Source organism: Sander lucioperca, chromosome 8 (assembly GCF_008315115.2).
Source record: "Sander lucioperca isolate FBNREF2018 chromosome 8, SLUC_FBN_1.2, whole genome shotgun sequence".
NCBI classification, from domain to species: domain Eukaryota; kingdom Metazoa; phylum Chordata; class Actinopteri; order Perciformes; family Percidae; genus Sander; species Sander lucioperca.
In genome coordinates, this window is record NC_050180.1 from 37,532,309 (window position 1) to 37,550,666 (window position 18,358).

The 18,358-nt window shown below is 39.5% G+C and overlaps 1 protein-coding gene across 2 annotated transcripts in view; it reads right to left on the reverse strand.

Annotated features, from left to right (window-relative positions):
• Positions 1–18,358, reverse strand: part of si:dkey-91i10.2 (uncharacterized protein LOC555224 homolog) — a 59,545-nt gene that overhangs the window by 17,616 nt on the left and 23,571 nt on the right. For both annotated transcript variants that reach the window (XM_036004198.1, XM_036004197.1), the window contains exon 2: positions 2,657–2,804. The gene's annotated coding sequence lies outside the window, so the exon portion shown is untranslated. The remainder of the gene's footprint in view (positions 1–2,656; positions 2,805–18,358) is intronic.

Below are 18,358 nucleotides of genomic sequence, written 5' to 3' on the forward strand. Positions count from 1 at the left end.
ACAAACCAAGCACGGTATCCCTCAAATGACATTTGTTGGCTGTTTATTAATTAAGTAATGGTTCCCCAAAACTAAAACCAAGAACATTAATGTGTTGTTTTAAAGTGAAACACTGAGGACACTCAAAGGAAATCAATTCATTGAAAAACATCAAGAAGAATCACATCAAAAGAAAAGTGTTACAGAGCTCCATTGTCCAAAAACTATAAAAAATAACGAGCCACACTGTTACACTGGGTGACATGTTCCTTCATTACCGTGAACACACACACTGTAGTTTACTTTTGACTCACCCACATATGTGGTCCTGACAGATCGACTAACGCTTCGTTGGTTTCAGTCTTAAGGCAGGCTTACCCTTAATTATTATGATGGGTTTGAGTCATACTGCATGAGATGATTTGTATGGCTTTTATTTTATAATCTTCATTATATTCATATTTTCATATCTTTACTGTTGTATCTTTTCTTTGAATTTTGTACTTTGGACATTTGGTTATGTGATGGAACCATTTTTACTCCTGTATCTAGGATTTTGGAATCTGGAAACTATTTATGGATACAAAAACCAAACAGGGATGTCAGTTTTTTGTTAATATTGTGAATGAAATACCTGACAAATCAGTGTACTTCATCTCATTTATTTAAGAGTCATCAGACATGCTAGCGGCTCTGTGAGGCTGTACTAAGACACAGTGGAGCTTTGACTTAAATACTCACATGCTCAAAGAGACAACATAGCATGCTGATACTAGCTAGCATTAGCTAATTAGCACTAAACACAAAGTACAGCTGAGGCTGATGGGAACGCCATTAGTTTTTTGGGGGGCTCAGTCTGTGGGGACTTAGCTTGGAAACCAGATGGCCGCTGGTTCAAGTATGGAGCATGGACTGGTATTGTAGCTAGAGAGGTGCCAGTTTACCTCCTGGGCAACGCCAAGGTGCCCTTGAGCAAGGCACTGAACCCCAAACTGTTTGGGGTGCCTGTCCATGGGAAGCCCCCTCGCTCTGACATCTCTCCATTTAATGCATGTGTATAGGTCCTGTTTGCATGTGTGCATTTCAGGCCTGGTAAAACGTCAGAAGAATACTACAATTATTACAATTCATCCTGAAGGGGACATGAATGTGTGTTCCAAATTCAATGGCAATCCATCCAATAGTTGTTGAGGTATTTCACAAAAAAACACAAATGTCAACATGCTAGGATCACTAAAGTCATTAGGATTCATCTTCTAGTGACCAAGACGGTTTGCACAAAATATCATAGATCAATGCGTGGGCTGTCCGTCTGACATAGCCATCCAAAGAGCCACTAGTATGGCAAAAAATCCAATATTGCATATTAAGCATATAAATCTTGCTCACTAATTTGCAACATTCCCCAAGATGATCTAATTAGACCAGAGACATTAAAGGAATGCCTACCATGCTATAAAACGGTGAGGAAAAATATCTGACATTTTATCTTCCATCCCATTTGTCCATTATTATGAAGACCCTGTGAGCTCAAAACCGATCGGTGTATAACCATTATTATGCCTGACTAAATAATAGCTTTTAATATGCTTCTTGCCTTTGCTCTGTATAGGAGTGAATGAAGAATGTCTTCATTTCTATGATCAGTTTTATCATCTTGAAGACCACCTTAAGGTTTCCTGGACCCTGAAACTGACTGAGCACTTGGCCTCTGTTATTCTGTTTGGCAGTCACAAATATGTGTGTGCATAGTTTGGATTGGAGAAAAAGTGCTGATATGTTGGAATTGGGCTTTAATTAGCATGAATGTGTGTGTCTGAATAGCAGGCAGCATGCTGCTCAGCATGCCTGTGCCTCTCTCTCTCTCTGCCTTTCTCTGGTTGAATTACTGCCAGTATAAAGGCTCTCTGGAGGTCCGCGCTTTCTCTGCTCCCTCTGTCACAGGAGCTAACTGAGAAATAACTCATCCCTACCAGCAGGACAGTAAATCAGCCACCATGTCCCAGCATGCACAGGGGCTGGTTTCTCCAGATATGATGGCAGAGTGTGTGGAGTACAGCATTACAATAAGGAAATAAATCAATTATGTGTTCGGATTTACTGTCAGAGTGTCTCCATTATTAACTAAACTTACAAACCTCCATCTTAACAAGTCAGTTTGTGTATTATATTGTTCACTAAATTTAAAGTGATGTGGCCAAAAGTGTGTGGACACCTCTGTTTTGTGTACTATTGGCCTCTGGACTGTTTTTTATGGTTTAGACTAGGCCCTTTAGTTCCAATGAAGTTCAATCTTAATGCTACAGCATACACTGGTGTCTTAGACAATAGTATGCTTCCAACTTTGTGGTAACAGTTTCTGTTTGTGCCTTTCCTGTTTCTTCATGACAATGCCCCAGTGCTAAAATCCAGATCCATAAAGAAATGGTTTTCCCAGTTTGCTGTGGAAGAACTTGGCCTGCATAAGGCTCTACTGTTGCTGTGTAATTCTGTCTATGCATATTTTTATCAGTGTGATCTTATATGTAAGTCAGTGTCTGTTTTGCTATCTCCCCTCCTCTCTGACTGGGCAGAGGTTATCTAACAGTGAGCATCGTGTTGCAGAGATCAGGTTTGGAAGCAAATCCTGTTGCAGCCAGCAGTTCGTGCAGCGTGCTGTCTGATCTCCTAAACCTACCCCATTTTAATCAAGCCTCTTCGCTGCTTCTCTCCTCCTACAGGTCATTGGATCAGATCCCAAAGTGCCCGGCTCCCTCTGCTCAGTCTCCTCTTAGTACAGCGATCTGTCTGGATTTTCCACCGAGCCAGACAGACGTGGCCTTAAGCTACAAGTAAAGAGAAAGAAAAAGAAGGAAAAAGCATATCAATCAATGAGCTGAACATAACAACAAACTACCACAGTGGAGATGATTGTTGTGCCAAGTGCTGCTGCCTTTCACTCTGTGAGACAAGGAGACACACAGAGCAACAGAGACTTGAGGCTTGAATAGCAGCTGTACCCTGATACTGTAAAACAAACCGTGTCCTCCTTTCGCAGATTGAATTAGATGTTGAGTCAATTACATAATTAGTGTTTTTCTGTCAGGAGACAGTAGCAGATTACACACATCATGCCAAGAGCTTGGCCACAATAATGTGTGTGTGTTGAATCAGTCACAGGTTTCTTTAAAACAGCCTGCAGATAATTATTCAGTAAGAGAGGAAACAAATACTGGTGGTGCCTGCCCAGGAGACCACAGAGGAAAAGTTGTTTTATTCAAATCTAGTTCAATTGCACCTTTTAAATAAACAATAAAGAAAACAATAAAATAAACTAAATTTGACATTTGTACCTGCTCAATAAATAACATAAAATTAAAGAAAATTAAGATAAATTAAAATTTTATTACATTTAATTAAATTAGAAGTGTGCCAGTCGTAAAAAAAAAAAACCCCAATAAAATGACATAAAATAACATAAATAAAAATGTGTCTGTCAAATAAAAAATTAAATACAACACTATTTTAATATATATACATACATTGCTGTTACTGCTAACAATTTATTAAATAATAAAAAAATAAATAAATCTGGTGCAAATATGTGTTGTGAATGGTCCCTTTCAAATAAGATATATGAAACAAAATAAACAGCTGCAGCAGTAAAACACCATAGGTACCACCATACATACAGAACAAAAAAAAAATGTTGTTTCCTTAAAACACTGTAAATAAGAAAAACACAATGAGTTCACTGAAACCAACACGTTCAAACTCAACGTCAAGTTGCGTTTCAAAATAAAGTATAAAAGCAATGAGATAAACAATACAAATTCCACACACAACATCACAGCAGACATGAATGTAATGTAGGCCAGCAGGCCTAAAATAAAACAAAAGAGAGTGAACTGCTTTACAGACACAGCTCAGACTGGAAATTATGAATAATCAGTTCACAAAAAAAACAAACAAGAATGATCCCCACCTCCTCTTTAAACATGACTGCTCCACTAAAACCTGCATCCACCACTTCAACATCTTCAGCCACACAATGAGAAATAAAATGTTGTCATTCAAAGCTCAGATCATGTGTTCTCTGACGTTAATACCCCCATCTCCCCTCCAGGGGATGGAGAGTGCTGTGGCTGCATCATCCAAAGCTTTGACAAGTGACTGTCACTATAGAACTGGAACCCCTCCCCCCACCCTCCTCCACACACTCCTCCATCCCAGAAGTGCTAGATGATTGACAGCACTTCCAGGGGATCCTCCATTTTGACAATGTTGAAATCCACTTTTATATTTATTAATAACCATTTGAATTTTGCAATAACTGCACTTTTACATTTTGTTTGTCATCAGATCTGTTGATTTAAAACAGATTTTGAGAGTCTGAATTAGCTCAGTTCTTCAGCTGCACTTTGCCCACTGTTGCTCACAGAATAACCCCGCTCTGACAATCCCACTGAAACTGAGCTTTTCAGAGAGGGAATGATAAATTGGTAATCGGCACTGACTGAAGTGACCCATTTATTTATTTATTTTATCTCTCTCTTTTTATCCGGCGAGCGTTTAAATCACTGAGCCAATTCCCTGCCGTTCCGGCCCGTTTCATTCATCCTCTCAGAAGTGTTTCTGAGCAGACCGTGCACACTTCTTATTACTGATCTGTGTGTGTGAATGTGAGTGTGTATGGCTGAATGTCTTTCAGATCCTATATGCAATGGTAGAAGAGGTGATAATAATGTGCTCCATGGTTTTTGACACCTCCAGTGTTTCCTACAGACATAAAGACTCACGCCTCTGTCTGTCTGATCCAGCTGTGGTGTGTGTGTGTGTGTGTGTGTGTGTGTGTGTGTGTGTGTGTGTGTGTGTGTGTGTGTGTGTGTGTGTGTAACAAAGTGAGAGAGAGAGAGAGAGATACACACACACTGTCTTTCAGCCTCACACACCTCAATACTCATATTTGTGGTTCCATAAAAACAGATATTACAAGAAGTAAACATATTCTGCTCTCTGTCACAAGAATTACTTCTGCATACACAAACATCCTGATCCACGAGGGAAAACAGTGACTGAAACCAAAAGAATACAGCTGTGAAAAACATAGCGCAATAACAAGAATATAAGTGTTAAATTTACAGTGTTGCTTATACCATATACTGTATAAAATATATTGCCCCTATACCCAAAAATATATCTTTGTATTTCATTGCATGACAATTCTGTTTACATTCTGCTGGAATGATGCATTTATGGTTAGTCATACAAAAATTACTTCCCTGACCTCGCTTATGATTCCATTGCTGTTTTGTAGCCAACCATCAAGTATCACATTTTAGAGCCCAGACTTCCATAAATAAACAATGACATGCACAACAAACAACATATGAATTAATAATATATAAAAAAGTTTAACTGAGGCACTGAATGAATCAATTCAGAATATTAACAACATGAAAACATGCCCAAAAATGATATTTTGTTATTCTGTAAAAGGACTCAACGTAAGTCAGAACTCTGTCAGGTAGCATGGTGGTTTGAGTTAATAGTATTTAAACACCCTTAAAACCGACATGGCATGAATATGTTCACCTCCCATTGATGTGTGCTGTGGCTCAGCAGGTGTCTCAATCTGAAGCTCCGTGCTGTGTGCCAGAAAGACTTTAACACAGCTGGAAGGCACAGCAGGAGTGTGACAGACATGCCAGAACTCACTGTGAGGCCAAGACTGGAAAGGACACACAGTCAGACAAATGCATTTAAATTAGTCTTTTTACCTTCGATTTGGCCTTCTAGCTACACTGGCCGGTGGTTTCTAAACTAAAAAAATTGAGCTATTTTAAAACAGTGCCATGAGTGGCGATGAGATACTGTACACCTGCTAAGTCAATGTAGCTTTAAGTTTATTTTAATGTATTGTAAGTCAAGTCAAAGGAAAGGCTTGTGGTAATACTACAAATGTTAGGGTGTGTATGTGCTTGAGTGCATCAACACACTGTTTGCCAGCATGTCAGAAAATGGCAGACTGCTGTCCACATACTGTGTGCTGGCATGCAGTCTGGTCTCAAACACGGCGGCTGCTGTGATATTTCACTTGGCACAACAGCGAGCCTGAAGACGGCCACCGGCGAACACTGAAATACGGCCAACTGGTTTCTCTTTTATGAGCCCCTGAAGCCACAATAACAACAGCCTGCACCAGCAGTGACTTACACTGTGACTGAGGGTGCAGAGAGCGTAAATGTAAGGCGGTGAGGTGAGAAGGCTTGACATGTGACGAAACAGCTCAGAAGTCATGAAGTCATAGTCTACATCAAATGCAAAATGCCAGGGCCGTTTTTTGTTCCCAGTCCGTCACTGCTCATCCACATCTCAACACTTCACTCCTGGTTTAAAGGATACTCCATCCAAAATCTACTTTGGGGTACATTAATCCCTGGTGAGCTGCAGAGATGGTTTTAAAAAGTTTCTTTGCAAAATGTCACCACAGAAACTTTGCAACCCCCAACGTCGACTTCAAGGCAGCGCTGCGACCATCGACTTGAAGGCACCTAACCCTAACCTTAACCATTGCCTAATCTTAGTGGACGACGTTGGGGGCTTAAAACACTAAACACCTTTTACAGTATAATCCACTTTTTCGCTGTATATCTTTATGTTCAGCATTTTGCTACTCATAGTAGTTTTGGCAAAATATTTAGAAATAGTTTTGGAAAATCTATAACTGTTTGGAACATCCTGAGCGAGCTTATGGACAGTGATGAAGTGGATCGTGTTGCAGGAATAGCTGACTAAGTAAGTGAGTGTGTAAACTAAATTTCTCTAAAGCACTTTTTAGAACTGTAGCAGCAAGGTGCTTTACCGAAGAGAGAAAGGAAAAAGAAAATATAGAAGACGTGTAAAAAGGACAAAACTTCAAATATTTTACTTTCAATCTTACAGGTTGTTTGATACTCAAAAGATAGATGGATCGTTAATGGCCTTTCATATGTGTGATCTGTGACTCTCTTGACACTGACAACAAACAAAACTCATGCGGGAGTGGAATCTCCTTTAATGGACTCTCACTTTATACATGTCAGATTTGGGCAAAAATATATGTAAATGCATCCAAATCTTTAAGGGAGTGAATGGCAAAAACAGAAAGTGTCACTTATAATGCAGATTAAGATAAAAACCAAACAAACCTCATAAACATCTCAAATATGTGACATATGTATCCTGCAGTTTTGCATCAGTAATCTGCCTGTTTGACAGCTTACCTGTCCGCCTGCCTCTCAGTGTGTAAGTCATCTATTAATCCTGCAGTTTACATCTTTATCCCTGTGAAAGTCTATCCACATAAAGCTCCAATCCTCCCAGCGTGATCTGTGCTCAGCAGCAGTCTATTGATTGAGATGCTTATCCGCAGTGTCTTACATAAGAAGACCTGACTGCCATTATCATTATAGATTTCTGCATACAAGGAGGATTTGTGATGGGAAGGGCTTTCTCCAGCAGAGTAACATTATTGTTGCTTTGCAACTAACATTTCCGGCACATATGTGATCAAAATACTCAAATAGGCTTACATTTGCTGGTAAGCATTTATAAATGCCATAAACACAAATAATTACTGTTTTTTAAGATATTATTGTTGTAATTATTGTTGTTACAATTTATATATTAATCAGTTAGTTAGTCGGTCAAGTAAAACTTAATCATTGACAATTCATTTTTAATGTCCTAATATCAGGCAAAAATACCAAGAATATTTGCTTGCTTTTCTTATATTTAAGTTTGTTTCTTTATTATCTTGTTAACCTGCCAAAATGAGCACCTTTTAAGACATCACTTGAACTTGATAGCATGGGAATTTGTAAAATGTGGTTGATGTTTTGTAAGCTAAACAATTAACTGATGAATACAAACAGTCCTTCCAAGATTTCACGATGTCACGATCGCGCCAATTCACGCAAATTCAACCAATCACCGCAAATTTGGTGCGACTCGCAATTTTGACCAATCACCGCAACTTTTCCGCACATTTGACCAATAACCTGAAGTTTCCCGTGACTTCAACCAATCACTAATCAGTCATTTTATTCTCCCCAAGTTTCCTTTTTATTTTTAAAGAACTATACAAAAATTTTTTTTTGCAATTTTACAAAAGCTCCCGCGAAATCAGGCATTTTGGGCCGCAACAATCTCAAAAAACGACCGCGAAATCCTGGAGGGACTGTACAAACTATGTAATATTCACATTCCAGCCTTATTTGTAATCAAGGACAATGAGTCATCCAGCTAAATCTCTCTACATCTGAGACTTGTGGGACTCCATTGCTCACACACAAACACACAGACACACAGACACACAGACACACACACACACAGAGACACACACACACTGAAGTGGCTCTACATCTCCTGTCAGGAGGAGGATGGACCGAGGAGAGGGGAGAGGTTAGAGCTCTTGTGGATCAGTGGAGGCTGAACATTAACTGCTACTTGAAGGATTAGTTTACTAAATGGCTGAGATAGAATGCAAATTAAGGAGGTGAGGAGGGATGAAGATGAAATCAGGAAAGCAGAAAAAGAGAGATGAGGATGAGGAATGAAAAAAGCATCTGGTTGGTCTTTGGGACCTGAGCCTCATGGAAGCTTCTCACTGACAACATTGTGTACTGGAGGTTCATCAGCATAAGTGCTTTCAGGGTTTTGGATATCAGGAGAAACTGATGGTTACACTGGAAAAGGGTTAACTTGATATAATGTGTAGATACCTTTTGAATTAGATAAGATAAAAAAAGAAATAAGATAAAACTTTATTTATCCCGAGGAAAATTACTGTGCATCACTTGCAATACAAAAGTAGTAACAAATGCAAATATATAGCGTGCAAATAAAAAATAAATAAGTTGTATTAAGCATTTTGTGGCTCCAGAGGGAGCAGAGTGAAATCTGATAAATTGCCTCAAATGATGTCACTTGAGTCAGCATCGGTTGGAGCTGAAGACTGAGAATGATAAAAATTCTGGAGGAATCTGTGGAGCTAAAAAAAAAAGTTAGCTTAACAGATCTTTGTAGCCCGCTGCTCATTTCTGCTTGAGGTTAGCATAGACAGTATATAAGAATGGACCAACAGATCCCGTTGCTCTGGACGGAGACCAGTGAAGGATATTAGAAGCACTTTTCCGGTGAGCGCCGAGCGTTACTGCGCAGCCTCCAACTGAGAGAGACGACGTAAATGTGACGTGAGCAACGTGTCTGAAAGTTGTAAGTCTTCTGGTAGCTGTGCCAAGAGAAATCTCAATCATTCCCAATCTAGCAGAGACGGAGAGTGTAGGTATATGTTAGGAGATAACATAGGCACAGGCTAATTATTGCTAACTAAAATGCTAGTTAACATTAGTAATTACACTTAAACAGCTAATGTGAGACGAAACTGCCTGCGCGCTTCTCCTGTACTATATGGTAATTCCTCTACTATGCGACAGTAAGTCGCGTGGTTATGACACAATCGTTAGCCTATTTTTACAAAAACGTCTGCTACGGAGCCATAACGTGAGATACAAGGTAATGGAGCCTTTTACACATTGTTGTGTTTCTTTAGAAATAAACAATGGACAAATAGAGTATTTAAACGCTTCAGATGTAAAGTTATTCGTTGTCAAAGTGACGTCCAAATCAATGGCAGTCAATGGAATGCTAATGGGAGGTGATGGCTTGGTAGCATCAAAATGGCACCATAGGAGGTTCGCGGTCCGAGGAGAAGCTTACCCCCTTGGAGGTTAGAGGCTCAAGGCTACATTAGCCGCCTCCAGCATAACTGAATGGTCAGTTTGCATTGTGGGTAATGTAGGTGTCATGCAGGTTTTGGCGAGTAAGAAGAGCGTAATGAGAAAAAAAGGCAATATCTCTGGTTCTGTTACATTGATTTTAAAACTTTAAAAAAACAACTGTCCTTCGTGAGTCTGATGATATTTTAAGAGTGCAACGCTGAATTAGCAGAGTACTCTTTTAATGCACTACCAAAGATAAGGACTGTGATATATGGGGAATTGGTCAATTTAAACCAGGAGGAGAAATTTTAAAATCAAAAGCAGAGATTAAAAAAGAGCAGATCCAGGATCCTGTTGGATCAGGGCAAAAAAGTATACTGCACACATTTGTTAGATTTCTAAACACTTCTGTGGACTTTTAATCAATCAGTATGCCATTATATCATTGTCAGTTGAACGTTTCTGGTGCTTGTGAGCAGCCTACATGTTTTCCCCACTTTGGGAGCTTGAATGCACACAGGAAAGGCAATGATGCCTTTCCCATTTTTAAGCTCCAACTTCCATCCATAAATGAATACAGCATTAGCATTGACGATGACTGTAATACACAGGGAGCTGGGTGATCTAAGTTAGGAAAAAAGGTTTTAAAGTGAAAAAACCCAGCTTCCAGCTTCTGTCATTCTTGCATACAGATGCTGAAGAGTTTCTTCAAAGGCAACATTTCCATTTTTCCCTCTCACACACATTCCCACATGCACAGACACAGAAACCCCCCACACACCCTCCTCTAGGTTTCCCATCAGCCAGTAAATGTGGGTTAATGAGGCAACACCCGGGGGCACTGTCAGCAACACCTACACTACCAGTCTCATCAGAGGGAGGGGAGGAAAGAGAGTGGGCGGGAGCCTGCGAGACACTGAGCACGGGCAACATCAAAGGTGGAAGTGTGGATGAGTGCAGTTACTTAGGCGGAATGACTGTGGTATGTGCATGAACTACAAGTCTCTGGGGAGATGAATAGAGTTGTACAGTAGAGACAGTTTACTACAGCAGCTAAGAGTTTGGCTCTGCAGGAATCTGAAACTGCCTACATTGAGCTGCAGAGTTAAAATGAAGGCTTGTCGAGTAGTAGCAGGAAGCAGTATCCTCTTTTCACCCTGTGTGTTGAGCTCTCTGTTTTAGCTACAGAGTGAGGCATCTCACTTCTGTTCCATCTTTGTTTGGAGTCACACATGCGCAGTAAGTACTGCTAGCTTGTCAGTTGCAGAGCATGAGGGCATGCCATGCTAGCAGCTAGGCAAGCATTATAACTTGTGTTACAAAGTGACGCACGTTCGTCACAGAAGTAAAGGCTGGACTACAATAGAGCTGTTTGGAGCAGTTTGTGAACAGTGTTTTCTCTGGAAGATGTTAAGTCCCTTTGGGGTGGACTTTGGGCTTTTTCACTTTGTAAACCTATAACGTGCACAAAAAGATATAATACACAATAAAGGAAAGGGGAAAATCCAAAAAGCATAATATGAGCACTTTAAAACACAAATGTACTGTATTTGTTTCTACAACAACACTGGGTGCGTCCTCCTCATTCAGACCACACCGGCACAGTGAGGGTCCTGACTCGAAAGGCTCCAGTAAAAAGCTTGAAACTGGCTAAACGTTTTCCACAAAGCAATGCTATTCAGTTGTTTACCTGCCGATTGTTGAGACAGATGAAATAATTGTTACTGTTATAACTTTCCAGAGTTGTAAAATTGTGTCTTATAGTATCATGAACCACTGTGCAGTGCCTCTACAAGTGGATCTACAAGTCGGAACTGACCTTCCTGGATCATATTTTAGTTTCTCACTGGTACCTGAAGCTGCACTTTCCTAGCAACACAGCAATACATATACATACATACAACATTTGGCTGGCCTGCAATATTCAAATATTCTTTTGTCACATTGGTATTTAAATCTTAAAATCAGAATATGAAGCTCTTTTTTTCATTTCCTCTGTGCATCAGGTTCTGACTTACCAACAAGCTAAAGCTGGTTCTATACTTATAATTATTCACATGCTTATAGAACTGAAGTTACATCCTGGTAACTTCTATTTCGCCTTGTCTCATTACGTGTGATACTGAGAAGGAGAAGATGCTCCTTCTTAAACTTGCTTAAAAGGGGTTTTTGCTATAGAGCAAAATCTTTTAAGAGTTGGTCCCGGTTTTCCTTGTGTCGTGCATGCGCATGACAAAATATGCACACATGCACATGCGAGCACTGCAGCGGTGCAATTCACATCCCGCCAAGAATTCACGCTATTCTGCTGATTGGCAGTTAGTGGCATTAACAAACATAGTAATGCGCCAACAAGGCAGTGAAGAAGAAAACTGCTAGCAAGTAAACAGAAGCTACATTTGTTCAAATAAAATAGTAGCTGTTTCAAGTCTCTTACAGCACTTACTTCAATATGTAGTTACATGCACTACAAAATAGGGCTGCAACTAACAATTATGTTCATTGTCGATTAATCTGTTGATTATGTTCTTGATTAATCGATTAGTTGTTTGGTCTACAAAATGTCTTGTTTTGTCCACAACTCAAAGATATTCAGTTTACTCTCACAGAGGTGAACAGAAACGAGAACATACGGTATTCACATTTAAGAAGCTGGAATCAGAGATTTTTTTTCTCTTTTTCATAAAAAATGACTCAAACTTATTAATCAATTATCGAAATAGATGGCGATTAATTTAATAGTTGACAACTAATCGATTAATCTTTGCAGCTCTATTACAAAATGTTAAAATAAGTCACTCTATAGCATGGCAGTAAGAGTACCTACAAAACAACCTGCACTGTTGTGTACTTCTTCTGTGGTTCCAGGTCATCTTGGTCTCATTCATATATTTCATGTGTTGGGAGGTGGAAATGTTGCAGATGAAATTATACAGACAGCCTATGACCTGAGAGCAAACACCTTGCATGAGGTTTTCCATGAGCAGCACTGCAGTTCTGCACATATTCAAAGAGGACAAAAGAGGGAGTCATTTCCGCCGAGGAGAGACCGTTCAAAGGAGCCTATTCATGCAAATGATGACCGGAGCTATCATGTTATATGAGGCCATGTAATAAAGATAAAGTGCTCTGGAAAGACTGGCGCTTTGAAATGCTACAAGGAGGGTCTGATACTCCTCTGAGATATATGGATTATAATGCTTGATCTAGTTGTTATTTTAAATAGTGTTCTTCAGTTTATTGTATTATTCAATAATCTTATTACAGGTCATGTTTGTGGTTTGATCCATAATTCCTATTTCCTAACATAAGTGCCAGGGTGTGATTGTAATTGAGAATGCCCTTTTATGCCCACCTGCCTTAGTGTAAAATAACAAGATTTTTTTCTTTCAGTCAGCCCTGGAGTCATCCTCTTGAGTGCAATTGGAAATGCAGTGTACTTGTGTATAGAGGTAGATAAGTATCGAAAGCGTCAGTTCCAAAAATTGTATTTATTTCTTCCTTGACCATCTATACCAGACATTCTTTAATGTTATAGTATTTTATTCGGGGTGTCTAACTGCGTGTCAATCACTGCTCACACACACACATTCATTCTCCCTTGTGGGGGGAGGGGCGTAGGAGACCGTTTTGGGCTTTAGCAGAAAGGGGGGGAAGGACTGAGAAGTTGTTGATGTTCAAATTTGTTGGCTAAGTCCTGGATCTTCACAATCCTACCTACAGCACCTTTAATTGCGAAATCCAGCCCTACGTTTTAGTATCTGAACCAAAAGTCAGGTTTTTTGTTGACGCAGGGACCAAAACCCTTCAAATGATACCTAGGTCCAATTAGAGTCAAGTTAAGAGAAAGAATGACACACACACACACACACACACACACACACACACACCCACACCCACCCACACCCACACACTTCCATTCTTGGTGCTTTGAGTATCCATAATTACACTGAGAAACACACAGAGGCAAAGTTATCTGATGTGTAATTAAGCTATTGTATTAGTATATTGAAACAGGATTTTTTAGCACAAAACTAAAAAGTATTGCAAAATGTTTGAACAGAGTGCAACGTGCCCCATGAACCGGAACCAAAAGTCCAATATCAGTGGTCAATATCTGGTGCAATTGAAGACTGCAATTGTGGCTCATGTTTAATTGATGAAACAGCAAGCCATGTAATTACCCAGTGATCACAGAGGAAAACAAGCCTTGATAAAAACAGGCATAATCTCTGACTGTGTGTAAGTGCGTGTGTGTGTGTGTGTGTGTGTGTGTGTGTGTGTGTGTGTGTGTGTGTGTGTTTGTGTGTGTGTGTGTGTGTTTCTGTCACCCAATCAGCAAAATGGCTTTCTATCACGCCAGCCTCCTATCGACTAATGGAGGGTTATTGATCTCTCACTCAACTTGGTGGCTGCATCCATAACAACAGATACACAGAGCTAACCTTAAGAAGAGACAGGTAGCCTGCACACACACACACACACACACACACACACACACACACACACAAGATCAAACTATCCATCTCTTTTAACATCAGTGCTGCACTGTGGTGATAACAATCCCATGTGACAGTTTAAAGGTCTGATTTTCAAACAAGATGTTTCAGGAACAAGTTTATGAAGCTCCAACTGTGTGATGTATGTTTTCCTCCTAAGGGGTAGAAATGAAGCGCTCCCTTCATCACTGCTGCATGATGAACAGGGGGTCTCGTTCCAGAAGAAAGAGAGACAGAAGGAGAGAAAGAGAGACAGAAGGAGAGAAAGAGAGACTGGCAGATAGAGACAGAGTGTGATATAATGACTAATCTCTATATTTAGCTTTGTGTAATGCTGGGAAGAAAAGAGAGACAGAGAAATAACGAGTTAGTGTTTTCAGGATGAGGCCACTTGCCAGAGGCAGAGCACTCTGATGCACCGTTTCAAATCAGAAGAACATCCTCCATATTCTCTGTTTCTTAAAGCTTTCAAAACACTCTCAGATCCACGCCAGACCACAAACAGTTCATTAAAACTGAGATACACTACAAACTGTCATTATGTTTGTTTATCCTTTCACTTTTTGACGTTCATCATTCATTCATCATCTTCTTTAAATGCTCAAGTTTTCATTCATGCAGTTTCTTGTGAAGTAGAGAGAGTCAGAAGGTTTTTTTCCGCACTATAAAGTCCTTTTCTATCAATGTTCCTCAACACACAGGAGTCTCCTGAATAATTTAACTATACTATAATGAGTATAATGAGTTTATGAGACATCACAGTTTGTCTGTGTGTCTGGCATGGCGAAAGACTCAAATACTACAATAGCCATGAACCTCAGCCAACGTTGCTATAAAGTTAAGAAGCCAGTCAGAAGCATATATCAGAGATGTAGCAAATTCAAAATGTGAGGTCTTACAGATCAGGACAAAATATGGCACCGTAGTTACCAAATTCATCCAAAACTGATCCAGAATCTTAAACCTAAAAAAAATCCTAAACTTCGGCTTTCTGTTAGCCCATCCACAGAATATTTTGTTCTTGGGATGTTTTTGGAGAAACATTTCACCTTTCATTTTATTTTATGTACACATGCTTGTATCTTTGACTTTTTATTTTTTTTAAAACTAACACAGCTGATATAACCAGGATGGTTTTATCCAAACTGTGAAAGTGTCAGTCAGTCAGCTAACACTGTTTATGAATAAAATTAACCAGACGTTTACTTCTGGAATAATTGATACCCAAAATAACTGCTATCCCTTTACAACTCTATTGTGGTGCCTTCTCAAAGCTTCTTTGTAATAATTATATTTTCCACAGTGAAATTGCATGTTAGAAACTGATATTAGATGTACCTTTTTATTTACAGTTCAATAAAAACTATTTAAACTACTTATTTTAAATTATGTAGGTGCTATGTTATGAATGATGTCTTCCTTTTGGCTTTGTGTATATGTCATGTTATGTTATGATGATGTCTTGTTGTATTTTTTTTTTAGGGCTGTCAAATGATTACATTTTCTTAATCACGATTAATCGTTGAATTTCTATAGTTAATTGCGATTAATCGCATGTTTTATCACATGATTAAAATTCTATTATTTTGCATTTCAGAACTGTTTTTAAGTACATATTACCAATGGAAAGCAATTCTTACCAGTGTATCTTGATTGGGAATCAAATGAATGCAAAGAAAATGACTTTATGAACTTGATTTTAAGATTTGTATTTGTTTATTATATATTTAATCTAGTCACACATTTGAATCTAGAGTCAATATTAGGGTTGGGTATTGTTTGGTTTAGATACTGGTGCTAAAGCGGTACTTTTAAAACGGTACCGGTGCCTTAACGGTGCCTGAACCAATACTTTTTAAGAAAGTTAAAAAAAAGAAGGGTACTAAACAGTTGGCGACATTAAAGAATGGCTTGTTTATTGATAAGGCCATATCGTCAAAATTAAATGTTTAATAATAATGTAATCACTATAACAATAACTTATTTCACTAGTAAATAGCTGTTGAATGACAAAAACAACCACCAGATGGGAAAAGGGCATTTAACAACAACTTTGAATGCACCACGAGGCTGTAAATTACCAGCTTCATTGAACGCACCGTCTGTGTTTTTCCAACAACAGCAGCTGCAGATTGTTACATCCCGGTGTCGGAATCCTCTACAGTAAAATACAGACAAACTTTACACCGTTTAGCGTTAGCTGTCAGCATTGTAACCGTGTTTAATCCAGCTACTAGCTAGCGGTAGGCTAACGTTAGCTGCTGTCGAGTGTAGTGTTAACTAGCGTCACATGCAGCAATGTTTCTGTTACCTGTAACGTCTGTTTCAGAGCATCAGAGAGAAGTGCAGGCATATCAGTGGCACCAGAATGAGGCACCGAAATCCGCGTTGCTATTCCTGCAGCAGCAGGATGTGTTACGAGGAAGTACGGCAAAATAGTAGCCTGTTAGGCACGACGCAAAGCCGAGTGAAGTGAAAATAAATTAATAAATGGCGGCATGCGATTAATACGATTAAAAAAAATTAACGCATTATGCTCGGCCCTTAATCGCATCGCGATTAACGCGTTAATGCTGACAGCCCTAATTTTTTTATGTTTACTAAGTACTGCAGCAGTATTTTGTATTCATATGTGTGATACGTGGCAAAAATGAAGTAGCTGGCCAACTTATTAGATAATAAATATATATAATATTTAAAAATGTTTTGTTAGTCAAGAAAGATAAACATTTTAGAGTCATCTTGCTGCCCACGTTCAGGCCAAAATCTTATTTTCTTCTCCTCACATAAACAATATGAAATACAGGAAAACACAGTAGCCTAAACAGTTGAAACTGTTGCTGCGGTCTCTGGCTCTAATTACTTGGCAAGGCCAATGTTTGTGCTCAGTCTACATGAACACACACATGCACACGCACACACCTGCCCACAGGGTGTTTTCATTTGTCTCTTGTCATTTCTGCGGGGAATCATAATGACATCAGCAACAACAACACCTATATCAACAAAACATCAACAGTCTGCTCACATTCATATCCATATGCTCGCACGCACGCACACACACACACACACACACACACACACACACACACACACACACACACACACACACACACACACACACACACACACACACAGTGTCTGACCTCATTCCTACATTCTGTCTCCTAGGAGGAAAAGGTAGATGAGGAGAGGAAAAAACAATATCAGGTGAAATGAAGGGAAGCAACGCGTGCAGAGATGACTTCAGCCGAGGAGGTGAGAGGGAGTGTAAGAGGAATACATGATAAAAGCCTGACTGAACAGAGGAGGAGGAGAGTTGTCGGTGATAGGAGAGAGGGATAAGCAGAGAAAGAGATAGATGAGACAGAGGTATCACTGTCGTCCCAGGGGCGGCGTTAATAAACAAAAGGAGGGTAATAAGGTAGGAGAGGATTTGCTGGGCAGCAGATGGCTACGTGAGTCACTCCCTTCTCTGGGAATGAACGGAGACAGGGAGATAAGAAGGGGTAAGGGTGGACGGAGGAAAGAGAAATAGAGATTGACGATGGGAGAGAAATAAGAACAAAAATCATTAATTTATCCCATCAAAGCCCTTCTGCATCTCCTTAAACCAGCCTGTCACTCAAGAAAAGAATAAATAGATTCTGCTGTGTTTTATTTACCTGCTGGGTCGCAGGCAGCTGCCCAGGATAAATCCTTTACTGTCATGAATAAAAGTGAATAGAAGAGGAGAATGTTTCATTGATGCCTTGCCGAAACCGAAGAGCCTCTTCGGGGGGAAAAAAAAAAAAAAAAAGAGAGACCCTAGTCTTGAAGAAGTAGAGTTGACTTAAAAGTTGTCACTTCTAAAAACATATGTGGTCATATTACTGAAAAAATAATCTATGACTGTAAAATGAAAAAACTACTTCAATACTAAACCAATTGTTTTCAAATTCAGCCATGTGTTCGCCTCCTTTCTCTGGATCAATGCTGCCCCTTGACCTTGCTCAGAAGGTGTCAATGTTTTCAAAAAGGCCTTTCTTGTACGCTCATTGTCGGCTTTAACAAGGATCTATCACAGAGACATCATGGCCTGGTTATTGACGGACTGGCTCCTACAGACGCCTATAAGGATCTGTATCTGCTAAAGGC